General features: G+C 37.9%; 2 pseudogenes; one reads left to right on the forward strand and one right to left on the reverse strand.

The window, feature by feature from the left end:
* Nucleotides 1-1,259: 1,259 nt before the first annotated feature.
* LOC101970279 (programmed cell death protein 2 pseudogene) lies at nt 1,260-2,107 on the reverse strand (annotated as a pseudogene).
* A 4,237-nt stretch (nt 2,108-6,344) lies between these two features.
* The window catches only part of LOC101970576 (large ribosomal subunit protein uL5 pseudogene), a 50,395-nt pseudogene continuing 33,957 nt past the window's right edge, over nt 6,345-22,782 (forward strand).

The raw sequence follows: 22,782 nt of genomic DNA on the forward strand, positions 1-22,782 counted from the left end.
TAGACACAGGACAGTGAAATGAATGTATTTTGGAGCTAGAACCTGGGAAGACTTAGTGAAGGATTAGAAAGTATGAGGAGAGGAAAGATTCATTGATTTTTAACTTGAATGAGAATATGGTAGATCTGTTTCCTGAGTTGGGAAATACTTGGTGGGAGAGCCATGTTGTTTTATGAGATTCTTCTTACGCATTCAAGAGGAAGTTTCAAGTAGGTAATGATGAGCTCTGACTTGGATTTAGCTATAAATTTGGAATCTATTGTAATAGATGATTTTTAAAGTGTGAAACTAAATGTGACCATCAAAGGATACTATTGAACAAATATATATAAGATCAAAAAAGAGCATGGATTTTCCAACAAGATTTTAATAGACAGAAGCATGAAGAGTGACTTGAAAGTAAGAAAGTAGAGCTAGTGATACAGGCAGCTCATTCAAAGAACTTTGCTGAGGAAAAGAAGGAGGAAAAAAAAAGTATTTCCTAATTTGCTGGGGTGTGCATTTAGGAGATTTTGTTTTAAAAGATGAGTTGTAGTAAAAATATTTGCAGACTGATGGAAATGATCTAGTAGAGATAGTGGATAAACATCCAGGCATGAGGAGATTATTGAAGCTGTAAAATCTTTGGGAAGGTGACAGGGTTGCAGCCAAGGCACGTGTGGAAACAATTGCTTTTGATAGGTGTAAAGACACTTTTAAAATTGCAAACAGGAAACATTTGGAGACTTGATGGTAGAACTATGACAGAATTCTAATTTAGTATTTTTTTTTTCAATGACTTTGAGACAAGATCCTCATCTGGGAGGATAAAGAGGAGGGTTGAGGACACAGGAAGGTCATCTGGAAGGTGGGAAAATAAACTTTCTTGGAAACAGTGGTAGGGTTGCTAGGGAAGGTGATCAAGCATTTCTGTTTTTTTTTTTTTTTTTTTACTTAAACAGGCACAAAATCCATTTTATTATACAAGAATAGTACACAGTAAAAAGAGTATTTCACTTAGTCCTACCATTCATAGGTAAACTAGTTTATAGTTGGTGTGCAGCTTTATATTTATATTCAGATTTGTATTTATGCACATATACATATATAAATATTTTTACCAAAACACATACCATGATATAATGGTCTCTTGGTGTTAATTTAGATCTCCCGCTCATTTGGTATCCGTGTTAAGTGTGTATCATTAATAACGTTTCACTTGGATGTACCAAAATTCATGTAATTCCATTATTGGACATTGTTTTAGTATATTTAAGACACTAAACAAGGCCCCAAGCCACATCTTTGTTCCTCCATCTCTGATATTTTCTTAGGATAAAGTCAGAGATGGAATTGCAAGGACATAAGATGTTAGTAACCTTTTTTAGGGCTTGAAGATGTCTGAAAGGTGTATCCGTTACATCCTGCTTCCACACGAATTCCTCTGTGTAGCCAATGCCCAAGCTACAGCTTCCAGCGCAGAAAAAGACAGCCAGGATGCCCCAGTCAACACTCCTGCCCAGTCTGTCTGTCTGCCTTGAGGTGGTTCAGCAGCTGTGGCATGACCTGCTGTGGTTCAAGGGCTATCTGAGCTTTGAACTTCTGGAAAATGTTATTTTCCCTGGATTCATGCTTTCCCATGGAATCCAGTTCTCCCTCAAGAGCTTCATCCGTGCTTCCTGTGATCTCAAAGTCTTCTTCCTTTTTCACAACTTCAGGCACAATCTCCTCCTCTGTTTCTATGACAATTTCGAATTCAGGAAAAAGGAAGTTGTGGCCTGGAACTGTATGGTCCAAATGACCTTGGGTACAAGGCTGCTTGTGCTCCAACCTCCAGTCCAGCGTCTGATGCTCCTTACTGCAGTAGTGTGCTTGGCGGCATCTGGAACACGTTTTGGGGCCAAAGAGCCACAAACCCTGCAGAGATGAGCGCCCGACTTAAGTTGGAGACACACAGGTTCTGATTCTGGGAAAGGGTTCTCAGAAGATGGCTCATAGGAGTAAAACTTATTTTTCCTGGATAGTTGATTCCTAAAAACTTGCTGGGGAACTGCTGGCTGCACAGCCGCCACGCAGGCACCAGCTCTGCAAAGCCCAGTTCCCCTCACTAGGCCTGGGTTGCCGCCATCCAGGAGCAGGCAAGTGCGCGTGCGCGTGCGGGCCGCTGGGCTGGAAGCGGAACTCACCCAGACCGGAAGCCGGAAGTCGGGCCCGCATTTTAGGTTATCATGAAATTAGGGTGAACCCCTTGAACCAAGGTGTGATATTTGTTAGCAATATACAAGTGCTGACTGGCAGGCAAAGAAAAGAAAGAGAGGAAAAAGAAAACGGATCAATTTTTTTTCTTTCATTTAACTATAATGGAGCAAGATAGGAAAAGGACATTGAGTATGTTTCTGAGAGTTTGATTATAGTCACAGACTACAGATTCTAGCTTGCGTTTGAGGAGGAAACCAAAGACAGGAAGTGGGTGAAAAAGTAGGGAGGCCATAGATGGAGATCAGAGTGAAAACAGAATTAAAGAAATGGACCCTCTAGAGTGATCTGGGAGAAAAACTGTCGTGGGCTATTTCAAATGAAGGTTTTGGTGGTGATGCGTGCTCTCATTTGAATGTCGCTGTCTAATCTCATGCTGAAATTTAATCCCCTTTGTAAGGCATTAGGAGGTGGAACCAGGTGGGACCTTTAAGAAGTGATTAATGGATTCAGTCACTCATGGATTAATGGGTAATCTCTAGCGTAGGTCTGTTATAAAAGCCAGTTTGATCTGTCTCTTGCCACTCTCTGCAGAATTACCACAAGCAAAAATACCCTTGCCAGATGCAGCCCTTTGACCTCCCAACCTCTCAAACCTTTATTCTTTACAAATTACTCAGAATAAACCTTTATTCTTTACAAATTACTCAGTCTTTGGCGTTCACTCATAACAAAAAACAATGAACTAACAAAATGCATTTGCTGACAAAAACAACATCTTGGTAGTAACCACAGAAATGGGTGACTAGGATGGCAGAGAAGTGTATAAAAATGAAACTAAAAGGTCTGAAGGTGTAGCTCAGTGGTAGTGTGGTTGTCTACCATGCATGCACAAGACCCTGGGTTTGATCCTCAGCACTGGAGAGGGGTGGGGAGGGAGGGAGGGAAGGAGAAGGGTTGTGTGGGGGGAGATATCAGAGAATTGGAAAACCAAGTTTTTTGATAAGTCATTTCTATGGTTGCTGAATTACTGAGGAATGAGGAATGGTATAGAAGTGGAGGAAATGTAGAAATAAATGGGAGGTCTGTATAAATTAAGTCTACAGAAGAGAGTAACGGGAGGGTGGGCAGCATAATATGATGGCATAGCTTCCTAAGACTGTGGGTTTTGAAAGCTTTTAGAGAAACAAATGATTGAAAAGCAGCAGTGTGGATCAAAAAGAACACACAAAGGCTCCTTTTCTGTCCTTGAGACAGCTGCCAAGAACATTTTTAGATAACTGTAGGAGCAAAGGGACATTCAAGGAAAAGGTGAGAGTATGAGTGGGTTTGTTGGTCATAGATCTGCAGTTCCAAAAGGCACAATGAGAGGGTGAGGGAGGGAGAGAAAAGGGTTAGTTACGATATGGAGCATATCAATGCTATCAATGCTGAATTCCTGAATAATTTCAGTTTTAGGTAGTGACTGACCTCTTCCAAAAGTTGATGGACATGGTGTTGGAGAACACAAATGTGCCTTCTTCAGCTATTAGATACAGGCATACTTCAAGAAATCACATGGAAAAACTGTGCTGTGCCACAGAATTGCATACACATTTGAAATGCTTGAACTTGTGTGTATCATACTTAAATGATCAACTCTTAGGTTATGGCGCTTAAGGAGTGTCATAGGAGTCCTGCTTCTGTTATAAGGGCATCAGCTTTTGGGTTAGACTAGACTTGGAAACTTCTCTCTTCACAAAGAAGATTTGGGTAAAACCTTAGTGAAAATTTCAGATAAGAGTAGAAAACAATTCTAGTAGCTGATTTTAGACATTCTTTCATATTGCAACGTAGGGGACAAAACTTGTCCTTGAGAAACAGTGAAAGAGGACTCTTTATTTTTGAATCTGGATTCTAAGTGATTGTGTCCGTAGAGCCTGTGTTAGTGCTCTCATACAAACAATTGACCATAAAAAGATACAGTAGCATGGGAAGCAAACAGCATGGAGCAGGAAAAAACATGGACAGTAAAAGAAAGAATAGCAAGGGGTTAGGGCCTCATTAATTCTTTTTTTTTTTAATTATAGATGGACAAAATACCTTTATTTTACTTATTTATTTCTATGTGGTGCTGAGGATCGAATCCAGCACTCACACATGCAAGATGTGTGCTCTCCCACTGAGCCATAACCACAGCCCTAGCGTCATTAATTCTTAGCTAGGGAATTTAATATTAGAACCTCACTGTTCACTTAAGAGTCTTTTTTGGTGTGTATAATTATGCTAATGCATATATAGTGATCATATTTTAAATTTCAGTTCCAATAATGTTGATAAGTTGTTCTTAACTACTTTTTTTTTCTTCCTGAAGTTCCAAGACAAAGAATATCTCCTCATTCTATTAAATGTAACTATCTGGATGTAATTTAACTTAGATGACAATTGCAGTCAAGATTCTGGAACTCAAAATGGGGAAGCCAGGTAAGCCATTCCATTTTTAGAATGTTGTTTTAATAAGGTTTATTCCTGTCTGGGTCTGCTGCATTTTACATATGCAATCACCAGCCTGGGAGTAGGAAGAGTTATTGCCATGACAACCAGGACTGACTGACTTGCCTTTCAGGAATGGTGACGATTCAGCATGTTTGTAGATGATACATACCTGTGGTTCTCAGTGACTTTCTAGAAGGTCATATGGTTTTGGCAAATGGTTCTAGTGGTGTAGAAAGATGGAGAAGAAAGAATGTGAGCTAAATTATAACCATGCCTCTCCCTAAGTCAGGTATGTATCCTCAAGCAAGTCTCAATCTATTGGGACCTCAGTTTCTTTATACAATTATATGAAGCTATGGCTGAACTATATAGTCTTCAGGGTTGCTTATGGATCTGTTTCTCTGATTACATAAGCTTATGTATGTATGGGCATACCGAGCAAGATAGTCTTCTCTACTTATATCATAATCCTGTCATCACATTAAAGTATTTTGTGTATTTTCTGTTTGTCTTTGTTTCAAAACTTCTTTATTTAAATCACAAAGGAACCCAACTTCTTAATTTTGTAATTTTTGATTTGGCTCATTCTCCACATTTTATTAAAAACAAATAATCCAAAACTCTTGCAGATTAAAAGTTATCATAAAGAAAGATGACTCTAAACAAGTTTTGAACAATTGTAACTTTATTGGGTCACAAGTATAATTTTTCAAGGGAATGGATTTGAATGCCTCAGTTCATTTGATACATGTGTACACGTTTTTTTTTTTTTTTAAAGAGAGAGAATTTTTTTAATATTTATTTTTTAGTTTTTGGTGGACACAACATCTTTATTTCTTTTTTATTTTTATGTGGTGCTGAGGATCGAACCCAGCGCCCCGCACATGCCAGGCGAGCACGCTACTGCTTGAGCCACATCTCCAGCCCCAAACATAGGTTTTTCTGAAAACATCAAAGCAAGCACTTCAATCAGCAGTTGATTATTTTGATTATTGTGCACAACAGAAGTATAAACCAAATCTGCATCATGAATTTGTTCTTTATTTTTCCTGGCTGTGTGTAGTAGCTGGCAATCCATTTTGGCTATCATTTATATAATAGCTAGTGAACTGTTTCATAATGAATCATTTTGTCTGTTCATGTTCAAGTGCCCCAGCTCTCCTATCACCTGAAAAAGCTAGTTATGATAGTATGGTTTCAATTGTCAGAAGCCCTCTTTATTCTGGGGGAAAAAAAAAAAGATTGACCCACATTTAGCTATTTTCCTATTCAGAGGACTTTGAGTACACTTTTATATAACAGAGCCATTGTTCTCTTGCAGTTTATCCTCCCCACTTCTAATTAGGGTTCTAGGGTAATTAGAATCATCATTTCTTTAATATAAAGGCACACAGGACCAACCTGTTGCTTGCTTATTGCAAAGCTCAAGTATGGGCTAGCTTCTTTTGGTCCATCTTTCTATTGTGCCTTTGTCAGGTGCAGTTGACTTAGATGTGTCTTTTCACTTTGTCTTTCTTTGCTTTTCACCTTTATTTCCTACTCTTCTTTTTATTCCATGCCCTTCCCTTAATCTAACCTGTTTTCTCAGTTCTTCACAAATTTCCCTTTCTTTCTCTTAAATGTTTCCAGACTTTCATCTGAATTCATGTGTTTATCTTTTCTCATTTTACCAATCAGCTCATGTCCTTATGGCCATGGTTCATCAGGCACAGGTGCAGGTACATGGGTCCCAATGTTTAGAAGGGTTCCCTGCTTGATTTAATACCTGCTGTTGCCATCCTGAAATAAGTTTGAACTAGAACCTTTGTGTTTTCATCTTGCCCTGCCCCCCTCCGTTATGTAGAAGTAGTTATTTCTCTCCCCTTCAAGTTGGACAAGTATTTTGTATTTTAGTTTGTTTAAGTAATTTTCATTCATATTTTTTTCATTTATTACCTTTTGGAAGTACATCACTCTGATTATTAATGTAATCCTTGTTAGGTCTGTTTATTTCTCAATCCTTCAGGAACATAGCTTTATAAAAAAATTGTGTACAGTCGACTTTTTTTTTTTTTTTGCCACTCTATGGGAAAGGGAGCATAAGAATCAATAGAGATTAGAATTCACATAGGGAATGATCATTTTTGGAGAGCATTGTATAGTTTTTCACCTTGTGAGGTTAAATTTTCTTCCTTGTTTGTTCAGGTTAATTGGTTTGCTCTTCCTGAATACACAATAACTGGTGGTTGGGGGAGGCTACTGGGTGGCAGAGGTAAGCTAACTGAGGTTAAATATCTCTGCTAATAAAGGAGATGAACTGTTGTATTTTTTGCTCTTAAACGTAAAAAAAATCAATCATTTTTTAATTTTCACAGTTTTACTTGAGGGAATTAGTAGGGTTTAAAGACTTTTCTAAATATATTCAGATACCTTTTTTTGGTTTTCACAAACCAAATGGCCTATTTGGCTGGTGGCAGTCTGAGTCACTTTACCTTGTGATACTCTCTGTGAGGAAGCATTTAAATAGTAACACAGTCGATGTGCCCCAAGGTTAACCCACGTGTAAGCAACTCTTTAAGAAAATTTTTTTTTTTAATTTAAACAAACCTTTTGTATCCCTTATTTGGAGCCAGGCAGTGTCTTAGGCCCTTTAAAAATGCAGTCTCATTTAATTCTGTGAGCTGGTACTATTAATTACTTCTATTCTATAACTGAAGCAGAAATAAATTATATAATTTTCCCAAAGACACAGTTGTTCAGTTCTAAAGCAAAAATTTGAACCCAAGCTCACCGATATCAAATCGGTGAGCCTAGCATCTTTTTTTTTTAAATTTTCTTTTTAGTTGTAGATGCACACCGTGCCTTTATTTATTTATGTATATGTGGTGCTGAGAATTGAACCCAGTGCCTCACATGTGCCAGGCAAGTACTCTGCCACTGAGTCACAACCCCATCCCTGAGCCTTGCATCTTATAACTTGCTGCTGTCCCAATGTGTCATCTGTTTAATTTTATCTGTCTAGTCCCTCACAGAGTTGGAAGCCTAGATGAGTGATGGAATAAATTGTTAGGATAGTAAAGGACTTTCCGAGTCTCTATTTCTATAACTTCTCTTCAGTGATAATATGTAATATCAATGTAAATGGATATGGAAACAGACAACCCAGATACTAGAACTGCATGTGACTCTAAAGCAGAAATATCTGAGATTCCATCTTGATCCTGGTTCAGATGAACACCTGACAGTATGTTCCTGGGAACTAACGTTCAAGAGATGCTTCACCAACTGTCACTATCCCTTTTGGAAACTTGTGATCGCAGCTGATGACAGTGCTGAGGCCTTTTATCTGCTGCCACACTTTTTCTTTTGGCTAGACATTACAGAGAGCAGAGTTAGATGGCCAATCAATGTGCTGCATCAGAATCAATAGATCTCAGTAAGCATTCCATTAGGCCCCAGAGCCTTTCCATTTCTCAGTTCTGTCTGGGCTCTGCACATTCTCTCATGAAAAAAGAGAGTTTGGGGATTATTTTCTCTACCTGTAGCTTCACATGGACAAATGAATCCCCTATTATTATAGAAATCTAGTCAATAAAGCTGTCAGAAATTTTAAAACATTGACAGTAGGGCCAAGTTCAGTATACTTAACCTCTGTAGTAAGTTCTGAGTGTGAGATATAAGAGGAAGAAATAATGTTTAGAAGAAAGTGCCTTAAAATAAATTAAAAAAAAAAGAAAATAGTTAAAAATGTTAGATGATGGAAGAGAATCCTAAACCTGAGGTTTTGATAACTGAATTTTGGCTTGGTTCTATTACTAAGGATCCTGGGCAGTTAATTAAATGTCTGCAAGATGAATGGATTTAACCTGGTAATTGTTAGTATCCATAACAGTCAGGAATGTTAATTTTTTTTACATTAAAGAATTTTATTCCTTGAGTTCATTTCTGTCCTGGGAGGACAGATACTCATGGAATTCACATGATTCAAACTGGTATAAGAAGTGGTGTCAGGTTCTTGTTATTGTGACCTCTGCCCTTATCTTTTACTAGCACCTAAGTATTGTCACTTGGCTTCTGTTTCCCTCTCCCCCCATTCAATAGCAAGTCAGAACCCATATGTCAGCTTTGCTCTTATTCTAGAACCTAGGAATTTTTTCTCTGATCTCTTTCTTCAGGAAACAGGCAAATAGGGCTCGAGTGGGTAGCTTTACCTCCTACATATCTTAATTTCTTTCTTAGAATGCTAGAAATAATGCTCACTCAAAATAACAGTTTCATACATGAGTTAGGGTAATGCTAGCAGTTATAATGGGTAAATGTCAGGCCTCAAGTGGGTTACACAAATTGGGTATTCTTGATTGACTCGTGGCTTTCTTTCAAGTAGCACTTCAGAAACCTAGCCTCCTTGTATCACGGGCCCTGCCATCTTCTCTATGTACTTTTCAGGGCCACCATGTTGGTCTGTAGCATGCATTGGAAGGGGTTCATCATGAAGTGTCATGTATGGAATCTTTGTGTGAGCCGACCTGGAAATAGTGTACATTGGTTTGGTTTCTGGTCCATTGACTACATCCAAGATAGCAGGGAAATGTAATGTAGTTCTTACATACAAACAAAGGGAAACTGGTTTGATGTGTAGCCTGATGTTCTCAAAATCTAGACTGCATCAAAATCACTTGGAAAGACTGAAGCTCCAGACTGTTGGGTTCCTGTTCCAGGTCTAATTTGGTCTGTATTTCTCATCAGTTTCCAGGAAATGCTGATGCAGCTGATCCAGGGACAGCACTTTGAAAACTACAGAGCTAATCACCCATGTCCTGTATTTCTTGAGGAATTTCAACCTTGAGGGAGAGAAGAGAAGAACAATTGATGGACAGGAGAATTTTAGCTTGTGGGGAGGTGGGTACTATGGAGCAAAGGTGACTTGAATGTGGTCTTGACTCTACTAAGCTGTGCAGTGCTGCAAGTGACTTCATCTCTTTGTACCTGTTTTTTGTCTGTGAAATGGGAATGATAAAATATCAGTTCCACCAAAAACAAGAGATTGTTGAGATCAAATGAGATATGTGTGGGGTGAAACACTTGTCTTAAAATTCCTCTTGAGGCAAGAATTGTCTTTTTTAGGAAAAATATCTTGACAATTTACTTGCAGGTGGGAAGGGAGCCTTAAAGGAGACAAAAGGAGGTAAAACCACTCTGCAGAAGAGATGAATGGGGATTTAGAAGGAGAAAACACTCAGGAGAGAAGGGAAGAAAGCAAGTGAGGGAGGGCTGCTGATTGCCAAGGCGCTATTCATAACAATAGCTAATGCTATTTCATTTCTTTGTGCTTCTAAATGTAAAACTTCTCTGTTCCCCCAAACTTTGGTAAAGTTTTGTCTGTGAGAATCCGTGAACAGAAAATGAGACTGGTTCAGTTCAGAGCTGAAACAGGAGGATGCCTGGGGTGGGAGAGCAGGAGTGAAAATGAAGGCTGGAAGGAGGCACTAGAGCCACCTTTATCTTGAAAACCTAAGCCTGAAAGTTTGGTTAACGCTCAACCCAGAATATTTATGGAACTCTGAGTCTCAAAAGTTTACATAGCCGGCTAGGGGTGTAGAGAGTAGTAGAGTGCTTGCCTAGCATGTGCGAGGCTCTGGGTCTGATCCTAGAACACACACACACACACACACACACACACACACACACACACACACACACACTCAATATATGATTGATAATTTCTGTATATTCCAAAGGCCATCTAAAATTATAAAATTCACAGTAGTATCACTTAAATTACATTTTTTCAAAATCTTCCTTATTCATCCATGTATTGTTTACATTCTTACACTCCTAATTATACCTTAATCAAGAGTTTATGTCTTATTCTTTTAAGTTTAGGTGTGGCTGCATTTTCTTAAAGCTACAAAATTATCCAAACAGAACAGATTGAATTTCAAGGGTAGGAAGTTTTTCTAATAATAATTTATGGTCCAAGTATAATGTGATGAAGGAAGGTAATGTACACACAGGTTCCCAGCCTGAGTCTGCCAAATGGATCGAAATAGGAGTAAAAATTTCTGGCCGTAATTAGAAATGTTCTTAATTATTTCCAAAAAATGCTGCATTGTATGTGTATTTTTTTTTTTCAGTAAAAGAAAGTGTAGAGATTTCACCCCTGGGTAAGATTTTCATTTCCTATGCATTTTCTTCTGAAATTATAAAAAGATGGGCCTCTTCCTTAATTTCTGAGAAGAATATTATAACACCTTTATTATCATGGTACAGTTTTTGAAAAGTGTAAATTTTACATTTTCACCTTTGTTGTTTCCCCCAAGCCCCTGCCTTTTTGAGTATTTGCAAGCTTCTCCAAATGACAGACACATCCACAATGCAAAGAATAATCTTTCTTTTGGGCTGTTCCTAGGGGTAATGATTAGTAGCATCTTCACTGAATATTTAGCTTCCTCAAAATTGCTTATCTGTGCTGTGGATCAGTGAAAAAATCTGAGTGAGCTGTCACTACTTTACATAATTAAGTTTGTCTTGCCAGCAAAAGAAAGTAACAAAGTATGGAGTGAAAGAATCCTAAGGTTGGGCGTTTAAAATATTTTCTCTTCATGCTATTTTTTCCACTTAAAATAACCTGAAACAAAATCAAAATAGATGAGATTGAGGAGGGAATTTATGCAAAACAGTCAGGCTGACAGCTCACATTTTCCTGCAAAACTCTTAGGAATTTTCTTCCTGCAGTCCCCTCCGCAGTCAATGATAAATAGTAAATGCTAAAAAGAAAACAATTTCCTATTGTTCAAAAGCTGACTGGTTTGGTATGTGGGTGAGGCAAAGGCGAGGATAAAGAGGGAGGTCCTATTGTAGAGAACAAATCAGAGGCACCAAAAGAATAGATAATTCTTATCACTTTACATTAGTACAAAATCACAGCACCCGACTGGGGCTAGCCCCATTATTTTCCACTTAGAAAATATGTTCCCAAATTAGTGCCTAGATGGAATGGCCAATCACTTTGTAGGCATGCATGGATGAAAACACACTTTGTGGGCGGGACTTGTGGCTCAGTAGTAGAGCAAGCGCGTAGGAGGCACTGGGTTCCACCCTCAGCACCACATAAAGATAAATAAAATAAGATAAAAGTATTGTGTCTATTTATAGCTAAAAATTTTTTTTAAAAAAGAAAACACACTTTGTTGCTTAGCTGCACTTAATCCTTTATTTCCCTTTCTTTTGAGTGGGCTGGTGCACCCAATGGAATCCCCTCCCATGTATTTATTGAGCTTTCTGATGTATGCTAGTGTCTTTCTCTGGTTGGTGTAATAGGGAAAATTGTATTTGCTTATCTATTGCAAATGAAAATCACCTGGGGAATATAAAGAGCATTTTCAATTCTGCTACCATTATTTCAGAAGCAATCAAATGCAGAGGAATGAAAGTCAAACATAGAGAAAAATGCTGATAGATTGGGCAATCTGCATGGCTCTCTGGGACCATCATTATTTCAGTGTTCAAGAGGAAAATGCACATTTGAAAGATGATAAATTCCATCACGTACAATCAATCATTCATCTCTGATAGCAACAATAATTGTGGAGGAGCTAGCATTCAGATATTATTAGCTATCTAGTCATTGTATTATTTGTTTCAAACATACTAAATTCTTATGTAAGATTATGTGACCATTCCTGTCCCATTAGAATATGACTCTGGGATAATTTTCAGATATTGGTTCTCAGTGTCAATCACCTGTGAATGATGGGGTCAAGTAAATAATGTGGCCACTGAGAGCAAGATGTTTGGCCTTGTCTTTGTTCTAGAACATTTTGTCCCTTTGTTCCAGATTTTAAAAATAGACTATTTGTCTGCATTTTATGCATGCGTTTCTCCTTTATAATCTGAAGGTGATTTTATTAATACAGTAAATCTTGGTTGTCTGATACTTTAGGAAGATGCTTTTTCTGGGTAAACTAAAAGCCTGATATGGCTCTTCCTGATGTTCTTAAATATTTTATTAGCAGTGTCTCTTCCCCTCCCCCTTCCTATTCATAGTCTCCTTCAGTTTAATGATATAAAGCAGGTGGTAGGATTGTCAAGTCTGGGTTTCCATTAGAAACAACCCCTGAAAACCTGGTGTGTTTTCTCCCTTATTTTTTTTCCCATTATTAGATGTCTCAGGCTCCAAAGGCTCTTACAGCAGTTTGGAGAAGTGTATATTTTGTTTGAAGCCAATGTTCTGAGAATTTTAGAGCTATCAAGTCAGGTATTGTGGTTTTTACCCTTTTCTTAAAGCTTTCAGTTGTAGATTCTGGGATTCTCTTTTTCTTCCAAACTCTGGAAAGAGCTCAGACTTCAAGACTACCTCCCCTCCCACTTTCTTCTGGTGCTGGAAGTTATATTGCCAGGAAGGGATGGGTTTGCCTTGCAGGGAGATGGAGCTGACTTGATGTTTGAGAAAAGGCCATTTAGTTGCTGACAACTTCTTTTATTAATTAGAAGATGGTTCAGAAATTTTATCATTCTTATATTTCCACCAAATATAAATGAGGCTGACTATTCAGATTATTATTTAGTGCAGGAAATGAGGCTTACCTTCTTTTTATTTTTGACAAGAGAGAAAGAAAAAAGAGAAAGAAGAGATACTATAGGGATTATGACACTTGAGAATCCGCTGCTTTGGGATAGAAAGAGAATGTTAATAAGAATTAGAATAGAAGAGGGTCATTCCCTGCTCTATTTGAAGAGGCCTAAAAGCTCCTGTTGTCCCCACACCCCTTATAAACATTTTATTGAAATATGATATACACACAGAAAAGGGTGCATGTCATAATTATGTAGCTTGATGCATTTCCACAAACTACCATGTAATCACCAGTCAGGGCAGAAAACAAACCAAGCAGCATCCAGAAGTGCTCCTTGTATTTCCTTTCATTTATCTATCCCTCACTCCCAAGTGAGAATATTCTATCTTCTAGCAGCACAGATTTTTTTTGCCTTTTTTTTGTCATTTAATATAATATAAACACAAAAATAATATATGTATATATTACATAGTATATATATATACTATATAGTGTAAATAGTATACATTAATATACCAATAGTACTGGTTTATATCATATTATATAACAATCATATATTTTGTTAACTATAAATGGAATAACATAGAATACAGTCTTATGTATGAGCTCTTTTCAGCTGTGTGTCTATGAGATTCTTCCATGTCATTGCATGTAGTTTAGATCACTCATTCACCCACTACATTTTAACTATCTTAAATGAATTTTCTACTCGTGAACAACCATTTTCTTAGAGAGCTGAGAGTGGTTAAGAGCAAATCAGGAACTAGGATGTCTATGTGGAAAGCACAGCTCTTCTATTTATTATTAGATCACACGGGACAAGTTACTCAAGTTTTCATTGCTTCAATATCCTAACCTGTACAGTGAGGGTAATAATGCCTTCCTTCTGGAGCTAGTCACTAATGAGGTAGATATTAACTTATAATTGATGCCTGAAAAGCATTGAAAAGTGCCTGCGTATGGACAGCACCATGAAAATGTAAGCTATTATTGGTTCTGTAAGTGGCACTGAAGTTCCTTCCCTCCATGTTATTTTAGGCTCTGAGCACAGAATGGGATAGTGCAGTGTGCTAACTTACCAAAAGTAGGGAAGATGTGACTTGCAGAACTAGAAGGGTTTGTTTGACGTCATTTGTTCTTGGTTTCCTCTCCACTAATCTTAGAGCTAAGTATTTACATCTAATTTTCAAAAGTTTATTTTAAATGAAAAACTCTACATACTGGAAAGCTAATAAATAATATTGTATATAGTGGAAACAATTTAATTTGCTACAACAGCTATATTTTTTCACAAAACGAGACAGGAAAGTATTAGCTGTAACCAACTGCATAATTTTACTTTAATCCACTGTCCTGGTCCCTTATAGACTGTCAGTGCTGACAGCATTTTATGGGAATGGCAATGTGGATGATCAAAGTGACCAAAGCCTTTTCCACCTTGCCTTTCCTTCCTCACCTCCACTTATCTTCCCTTACTCACCTCTCCCATCTCATCTCCCACTTTCTTATACCCAGATCCAGGAAGGCCAGAAACAACGGTGCAATACTGTTTATCTGTGAAAAATAATACACTAATAAATCCTAAATTATGTTTTTTCTCTTTTCTTCCCATCTCAATATTTCTCCAGCCAGCATCAGACTTAGGATATACAGTCTCACAGACTTGAAACATGTTTTGTGGAAAATGCAATTCTTTTTATAAGAAAGACATTAGACTGTCTTTATAAATGTCTACTAAAATACATAGATATTTTATTATTTAAAGTGAGTTTTACATTTCCCCAGTATATAGCTTGCATTTTGTTATTTTGAGCAATGTCAGTCTATAAAAACCTCCAGTTCTAAATGCCATCAGGTGCTGTGATTTTCTGAGAAAGTGGTTTGAGAAAGTTCAACAAAAATTGCACTGCTATTGCCTATTGCTTTAGTCCAAAAAAAAAAAAAAAATCCAATTTCTCATTTTCATTGGTATATAATGTGTGAAAATAGAATTTCTAGAAGACAGAGGACACAGATATTATAAAGTCTTAAGGGGAGCTATCTTATGGAGAGTTTCTTGGCTGGCTTCTCACATATAAAATTACAAACAATGTTTGATAGTTTATCTTGAAATACAAAAGACTATATATTTCTGTCAAAGTAAATAACTCTATTGGCCTCATTAGCTACTATGCTCCGAGGAAGCAAGTATGTGTATAGAAATGATACTAGTAAACTCAGTTTTAAATAAGTTTATCTATAAAATAGAAATTTTAAATACTGGAATAAGTCAACTTCTATAGATATCAACACTGGAGGTGTGGGTAAAGGAGAGAGTAACCTTACTGCATTGTAATGTAATGGTATTGAAGCCCCATGATTGTAGCCAGGATCCTCTTGAGTATTTCAAGATGGAATTTTATTAATGATATTAAAAAATATTTTTGGTTTATCTACTTTTGTCTTTGTTTTACACACTTATCTTATTATCCAGTCTTTTAAGATTCCCTCCAGGCTGTGTTTGTGAATGTGAGTCAGGATGGATAAACAATGCATGGCCTTTCTGTACTAGTCTGTCAACCCTGAGGGAATTATTGCTGAAACTATTTCTGAGGATTAGTAAGGTGAATATCTTGGTCCGTTCTGTGCCACTAACAGAATACCTGAGACTGGATAGTTTATAAAGAATGGATTTGTTTCTTACAATTCTGGAGGTAGAGGAGTCCAAGATCCATGTGTGGGCAGTTTTACCACTGGGTCAGGGTCTGGTCTCTGCCTTGAAGATGGTGCCTTAGATGCTGTATCCTACTTCTGAAAGCTCATTTCCAGAGGCATTAAACCCACCTATTGGTGAGGGGGGGGGATCTCTCATGACTTAATCACATTTTAAAGGCCCCACCTCTCAAGACTGTTACATTAACAGTTACATTTCAGCATGAATATCGGAGAGGCCAAACATTCAAACCATAGCAGTGATCCTAGTCCATGTGGGATAGTCTAGTTTTAGCATGAAGAGCCCTGTGTCTTAGAAAGTCCCCCAGTCAGGCAAACTGGGATGTTGGTTACCCTGTGGAGAGCTTCTTACCCCTAGATATCTCTATCACTACTCTGTCATAGAATCCTAAATGAATCCTTTGGACTGTTTTCAGGAGTTCTATTGTTAAAAATGCACCAAGATAACACATTAATATCAGTCTTCACCCATTTTTTAGAGTGAAAGTCTATTTATCAGACATGTAGCATCCACTTAAGTAAGTGGGCTGAGCCATGTCTGAAGAGTAATTACTGATAGTGGAAGGAAAAGGACAGGACCAACCATTTGTTAAGCACCTACTATATCTAAGGAATCTGTGGGGCTCTTAATAGAGACAGTTCAGAGAGAGGACACCAGGCCTCTGGAGGTATGAGATTGGGTTAGGAGGTGAGAGATGAGGAGCAGCTCTAAAAGAAAGGTGTTACAGGTTCAACCCCTGATCTGAAATGTTTGGGACCAGAAGTGTTTCAGACTTCAGATTTTTTAAAAAAAATATTTGCATATACATATGAAAAGATCTTGTAGGTAAGACCCAAGTCTAAACATTAAATTTATTTGTGTTTCCCATTCACTTTATACATATAGCATTAAGTTAATTTAGCACAATATTTTAAATTAATTTTGTGCATGAAACAAAGTTGCATGCTGTGGAATTTTCCACTTGTGGCCTCAAGTCAGTGCTCAAAAAGTTTCAGATCTGGAGCATTTTGGATTTTGGAGTTTGGGATTAGGGATATTTACCCGTACCTTACCTGGGTGGAGAAATCAGACTTGAGGACAAACCACAGACTGGCTCTTGAATCCTAATTCTGCATTTTTCTAACAATGTAATATAAAACTTTCCTCATAGGGGTTGTTGTGAAAATTACATAACATATCATGTGAAAAATACTTAGGATACTGCCTCCTTCTTAGTAAGAACTACATAAATTTGATTCCACTACTCCTGTTGTTGTTGTTGTTTTGTATTTGTTTTTTTTTTTTCAGGGACACCCTGCTTGGAAAGCAACTTTCTCTTATTTATCCTCACTTTCAAGGGCTTATTATTCCTTTATTTTTGACATGTAGGTAGGCTATTTGATGTGTTTGCTGGAAATCACAGGTTTCTTGTTTATCTGTGCATATGGATGTATAAATAGAAAAGAAACCAACAAAAAGAAAAAAGATGGTCATAGTAGTCAACTTTTCATTGTTGTGATTGAGCTACCTGACAAGCACAGCAGAGAGGAGAAAACATTGAATTTGGCCAAGATTTCTCAATCTATGGTCAGCTAAGTCTACCACTCTGGGCCAAGGGTGAAGCAGAACCTCCTGATGGATAGATGTGGCAGAGGAAAGGTTCTCAATTCATGGCAGCTAGGAGAGAGAGTGGGGGAGAAGGATGGAGGGAGGGAGAGAGAGATAGGGAAACGGACACACACACACACACACACACACACACACACACACACACACACACTTTAAACCCCAAAGGAATGATCCCAGTGGTCTACCCCGTCCAGCCACACTACCTGGCTATAGTTATCACACAATATAGTAATCCTTTCAAATCACTAATTCATCTAATGGATTAATCCACTGATTAGGTTATGGTGCTCAATGTTGTCATTTCACCTATGAACATTCCTGCATTGTCTAACATGAACTTTCAGGAGACACCTCATATCCAAACCCTAACAATGATCTGAACTTTGCTTATAAAATCACAGTCACAGGAGCATTGTTTTTCTTCTGTGCCTCTTCTTAGTTCAGTTCTATTAGGGTTCTTCCAGTTATCAATTCAGAGTCTTCAATTTTTATGTGATTTAGCTCACACTTAAGGGACTATATAAATGCAAAATAACGAAAAAAGGAGAACGATTCTGGGACTTCCAGATCTGTTCTATCAAAAGAACTGCAGATAATTCTTCATTTTCCTCCACATAACTCTGCTTGAACATTATTTATGATAGTAGCAAAAGAGTAGACACAGAATGAGAATTCATTCTGCTAAGGCATCTCAGTTATTCATAGGTGAACTGACGGCCTGAGCTATCATCAAATTTCACTAGCAACATTCCAACGATATAGTCATATAAAATTGGAATTGGAATGAAATGTAACTTCACATGTATTTGTGAATTTAAAAGGAAAAAAATACCATTTCCCCCTATTGGTGTCAGTTTAAAGTATACTTTTTTATTTTCTACGTAGGTGCCTACTGAAGATAGGCACCAGTATTATTGGCAATTGTGGCACTTTCTAAATATATATATCCTTATGTAAGTATTAAATGTTACATGTAAACACTGAAAGGACCTTTAAACACTTGACATAATGTAAAGAACAGAAAATCACAGATTGTCCAATTTGTAAGGCATAGGAAAGAATGCACATGTTGGATGAGTCACATCTGTGTTTTAATTTCAGTTTTCTTTCTGCTATATAGTGCTATTTTTCTTTTTTATAATTTTGTATTAACACATATTTTTCTCTTTAGAATATAGCTAGATAATTTGATATGTACATAAAATGTGTAATGATCATATCAGAGTGTTTAAGAACAATTTCAGAAAATTATATTGACTAGGGTTCTAAGAACAGAGGGAAGAAATGGAAGAGTGCTTTCCAGGATGCCAAAGGAGATCCGATAGTTTTAATAATTTTAAAATGCTAGTAAAATAAAGATATAACCAATATTGTCAGGAAGAGCATAGGGAGGTGGAGCAAAGACAGATGTGTAGAATATATCCACAATGCCTGATCATCAACTTTTTAAAAAAATTATTAAACACTAGAAAATTCTAAGGAAATGATGCCTTACTAATTGTTTACCTGTAGAGAACACTGTACTTTTATTTTCCTTCATAAAGTAAAGGAGTAAAAACAGAGGTTAAGCTCCATTTGTTTCTGATTTCTAACCACATTTAGTTAAAATTTTTCTCAATATGAGATTGCATATGGGTACAATATGTACTCACCAATGTCAAAATTAATAGGCTACCAACACCAAAATTAATGTATTATTTGTTAAAAATTCAGTTTTTTAGCCATCCCTCAAACTTACCAAATTACAATCTCTGAGGAATATGTTCTAAGGTTATCTCTTTAATAATCTCCCCAGATGATTCTGAAGCACCACAATGTTTGGGAACCATATCTAAGCTTGACTCTTTCACCTTGATTAATAGTTTGATATTGCAGATAAAATAAAAGAGGTCTATGCATTCCCTCGGTTTTAGTGCTATTTGTACTATTTTCTTTGCAGGTGATTTTTAGTTCTATTGTTATGTTGAAATGCAGAATCTGAAAAAAACTACCAAAGAAATTTCTTAGAATATAAAAGGTTAACTCTCTAAAGTATGGGTATGTGAGGCAATTCTTTTGCAAAAACCTATGTGATTTAAGTAAAGGAGAGTATTTCTGTTAGAATTCTGTAGAACAAACTGCTGCTTCAGAATGGAATAATAATGTCATTTAGTAGGATTTAGCAGGTTTTTTTTTTTTTTTTGTAAAGGCTCAGATAGTACATATTTTAGGATTTGCAAACCATCTCATTGCAGCTACTTCACTCCAAAGTTGTGGTACAAACACAGTCACAGATACATGGACAATGCATAAATGAATGAGCATGACTGTCTTCCAAATGTGATAGTAGAAGCAAATGTGACTCCATTTTGTTTTATGACTTCATCCTGTAAAACAACCATGCCAAGTAGAAGGGTCATGACTGGGACAAGATGTTCTTTTCCTTTTGCTATAGAAACCTTTAAAAACACGGAACTACCTAATGGGGCATTATTTCTGTAAGTAGGGTAATAGGGCTCTGTTTCTATAACTGGGGTGACTGGGCTAACTGTGATTAGTTAGTTAGGTTCCCTCTGCTTGACTGCACTCTCCCGCTTCTGTAACCTGGCTTGCTTGCATTGGCTAGACCCTCGAACATCCCTTTTGCGGTTTTCAGGCTTATAAGGAGGGCCCTTGCAATTGTTCGGGGCTGATCAGGGGAACAGCTTTATGTTCTGGTCAGCCGCCACCGGTGCGCTTCAATAAAGGCTTGATTCGATTATATGTGAGTGGTCTGGAAGTCAGTTTATGAAACCCCGGGATGAAGCTTTAACTGTAACACAATAAAGTTTTATTTACAAAAACTTTATTTACCGACTGTATTTGCACCGTGGTTCATAATATGCTGATCCTTTTCCATAGAAAACATTCGGTATGTGATTCGATTAATGTTTAAAATAAAACCCGGGCTGGGGATGTGGCTCAAGTGGTAGCGCACTCGCCTGGCATGCGTGTGGCCCGGGTTCGATCCTCGGCACCACATACCAACAAAGATGTTGTGTCCGCTCAAAAAAAAAAATTAAAAATAAATATTAAAAAAAATTCTCTCTCTCCTCTCTCCCTCTCTCTTAAAAAAATAAAAAATAAAATAAAACCCCACAAATATGGAATATTTATAATCTATATTTATGAGAAAATCGATAAAATAAAGTACAAAATATGGATGTAGTTTTTCCTTTACTCTCTATTCTATTTTCTTTGCTTTCTATTTGTGATATACAGTGGCCTTTTTGGAACTAACCAAAGTGTGGGATAGTTTGTAATGTGGCCACAAATTGTCCTCTCATTAGGAAGTTAAGTCTGTTTTCAGGGCCCTTTCAGTTGGGCCCTGTGGTTTTCTCCATCCAATAGAAAGCAGCAGAAAGGGGTGTTGTGTGGTTAACCCTAGTCCCCAAGAGGGCTGTGACTTCCAATCTCACTCTGATAATCCATGTAGAGAGAGGACCCAGCTGCCTCATCCAGCCTGGCTGTCTTAATTAAGGCCCAGCATATGAGTCTACCCAGCTGAGAACAAATTAAGCCCAATTATCAGGTCACAGAATTTTGTTTTAAGTCACTATGTTTTAGCATTTTTGTCATGTAATAATAGATAAATGATATCAATAGGTGTAAGGTCATGAGCTGAGAGTGAAAAGGGGAGTGTGTGTTTGAGTTTCAGTAGAAATATGGAATGGGCAGTATGACATGGCACATTTCAGAGTTTTCTTGAAAGGACTAGGGGAATAGAGTAAGATCCCTGGAGAATACCAGGAGTTCACTATGGTAAAGGAACTCAATGTGGTTTATGAACTTAGAAGCCAGTTACCTGGGCATGTATGTATAGCTATCAGTAAGAAGCAATTGTGCTTGATTGAACCACAGGTGATGGTGTTTTAGCAGGTGAGCATGATGAAGGGAGAGAAAGGAAAGTAAAAGTATGGTTTGATTATAGTCAGTGAAGCAATTAAAATATCAAACTATATAGAATGGAAACTGAGGATATGGTGACTATGAGAGACCCTGAAGGATCAATGGATTGTTGTTCCCTGTGAACAGGGTATTAGAGAAGGTGAGCGGAAAGGATGGGAACTGGTTGCCAAAGACTGCAGGACTTCAAATGGTAATCATGGAGAGGACCATAGTTTTCTAATTTTGCTGATTTCCTTTCCCAGAATTCTCTCCTTCCCCATGTTTCTATTTAGGGAGGGTAGACCAGGCGCAGTGGCCATTTTGTTTTTAGGCTCAAAGGTCCAGTGTGGTGGTTTTTTAGCTCTTGTGATCTCAGCCGCTGGCGTATTTCCCTTCTGGGCAGCAGCAGCCGGGGCCCGCTACTGTCCCACCTCTGGATCCTCCTTCAGCTTCTCCAACCTGGTGTTCAGGTGTGTGTGTTTTTTGCTGCCTGATAAAGGGCACCAGCTCCTGCAGGACTCCTGCTTCCTTCAAGTCAGAGGCAGTGAGAAGCTCATGGGGGTTCCTGACTGTCCTCAGGGGTTCTAACTTGTCCCTTGCTTTTCTCTGCTTATATCCAGGTTCCCTTTTTAACCAGCTGCCCTGGGGACTTCATGCTTTCTCATCTGACACGAGGACAACAACCTGACAAGAGTGAGTAGCCAACTCCCTTGAGTCTGCGTGGTCCAATCCCTGATTTGTCATTTTGTGGTTTGGTTTCTTTGACTGAACCCCGACAGGGAGGGAATACAGTCTGTTACTGGTATTGGTAAGCGCTAGGGGATGAACACACGTGTCAGTGGACAGGGAAGAGTAAATAATAAGCTCACTGGGAGAGAGATGGTCAAGGAACTGAAATGACAGGGAGCTACTAGGATAATCTTTGTGTATACTGAGCTCACCAAGAATTTTGACCAAAATAGTATTGGAGAGAATGATATTGAACCCAGAAGCTGAACCTGGGGATGGAGGGGGTTTTGCTAAAAGGCTATATAATAACTAAAGGAGCTATAGTAGTTCTCTGGGCTGATAATGTAGTTCTGTCTGATGGCACAAAATCTCAAGGGGAGGTTGAAGGGAATGATGGAAGGAAGGGGTGCAGTATGGCATTGGGTAAAATAGGCACAAATGAAAATGGAGGAAACCTAGGCACGATGTGACTGGAACTGTACACCTGTTGCTAAGTCCCACAGCTCCTTTGTGTGAAGTTCCTTTTTTCTTCTAGCACACAGCACTTTTCTGACCAGACTGTGTTGTGACCTAAGACCTTAGATATTGATCTGGTGACCAGGAGGAACATTTGGATCAACT

The sequence above is a fragment of the Ictidomys tridecemlineatus genome, chromosome 10 (assembly GCF_052094955.1).
Source record: "Ictidomys tridecemlineatus isolate mIctTri1 chromosome 10, mIctTri1.hap1, whole genome shotgun sequence".
Classification (NCBI taxonomy): Eukaryota; Metazoa; Chordata; class Mammalia; order Rodentia; family Sciuridae; genus Ictidomys; species Ictidomys tridecemlineatus.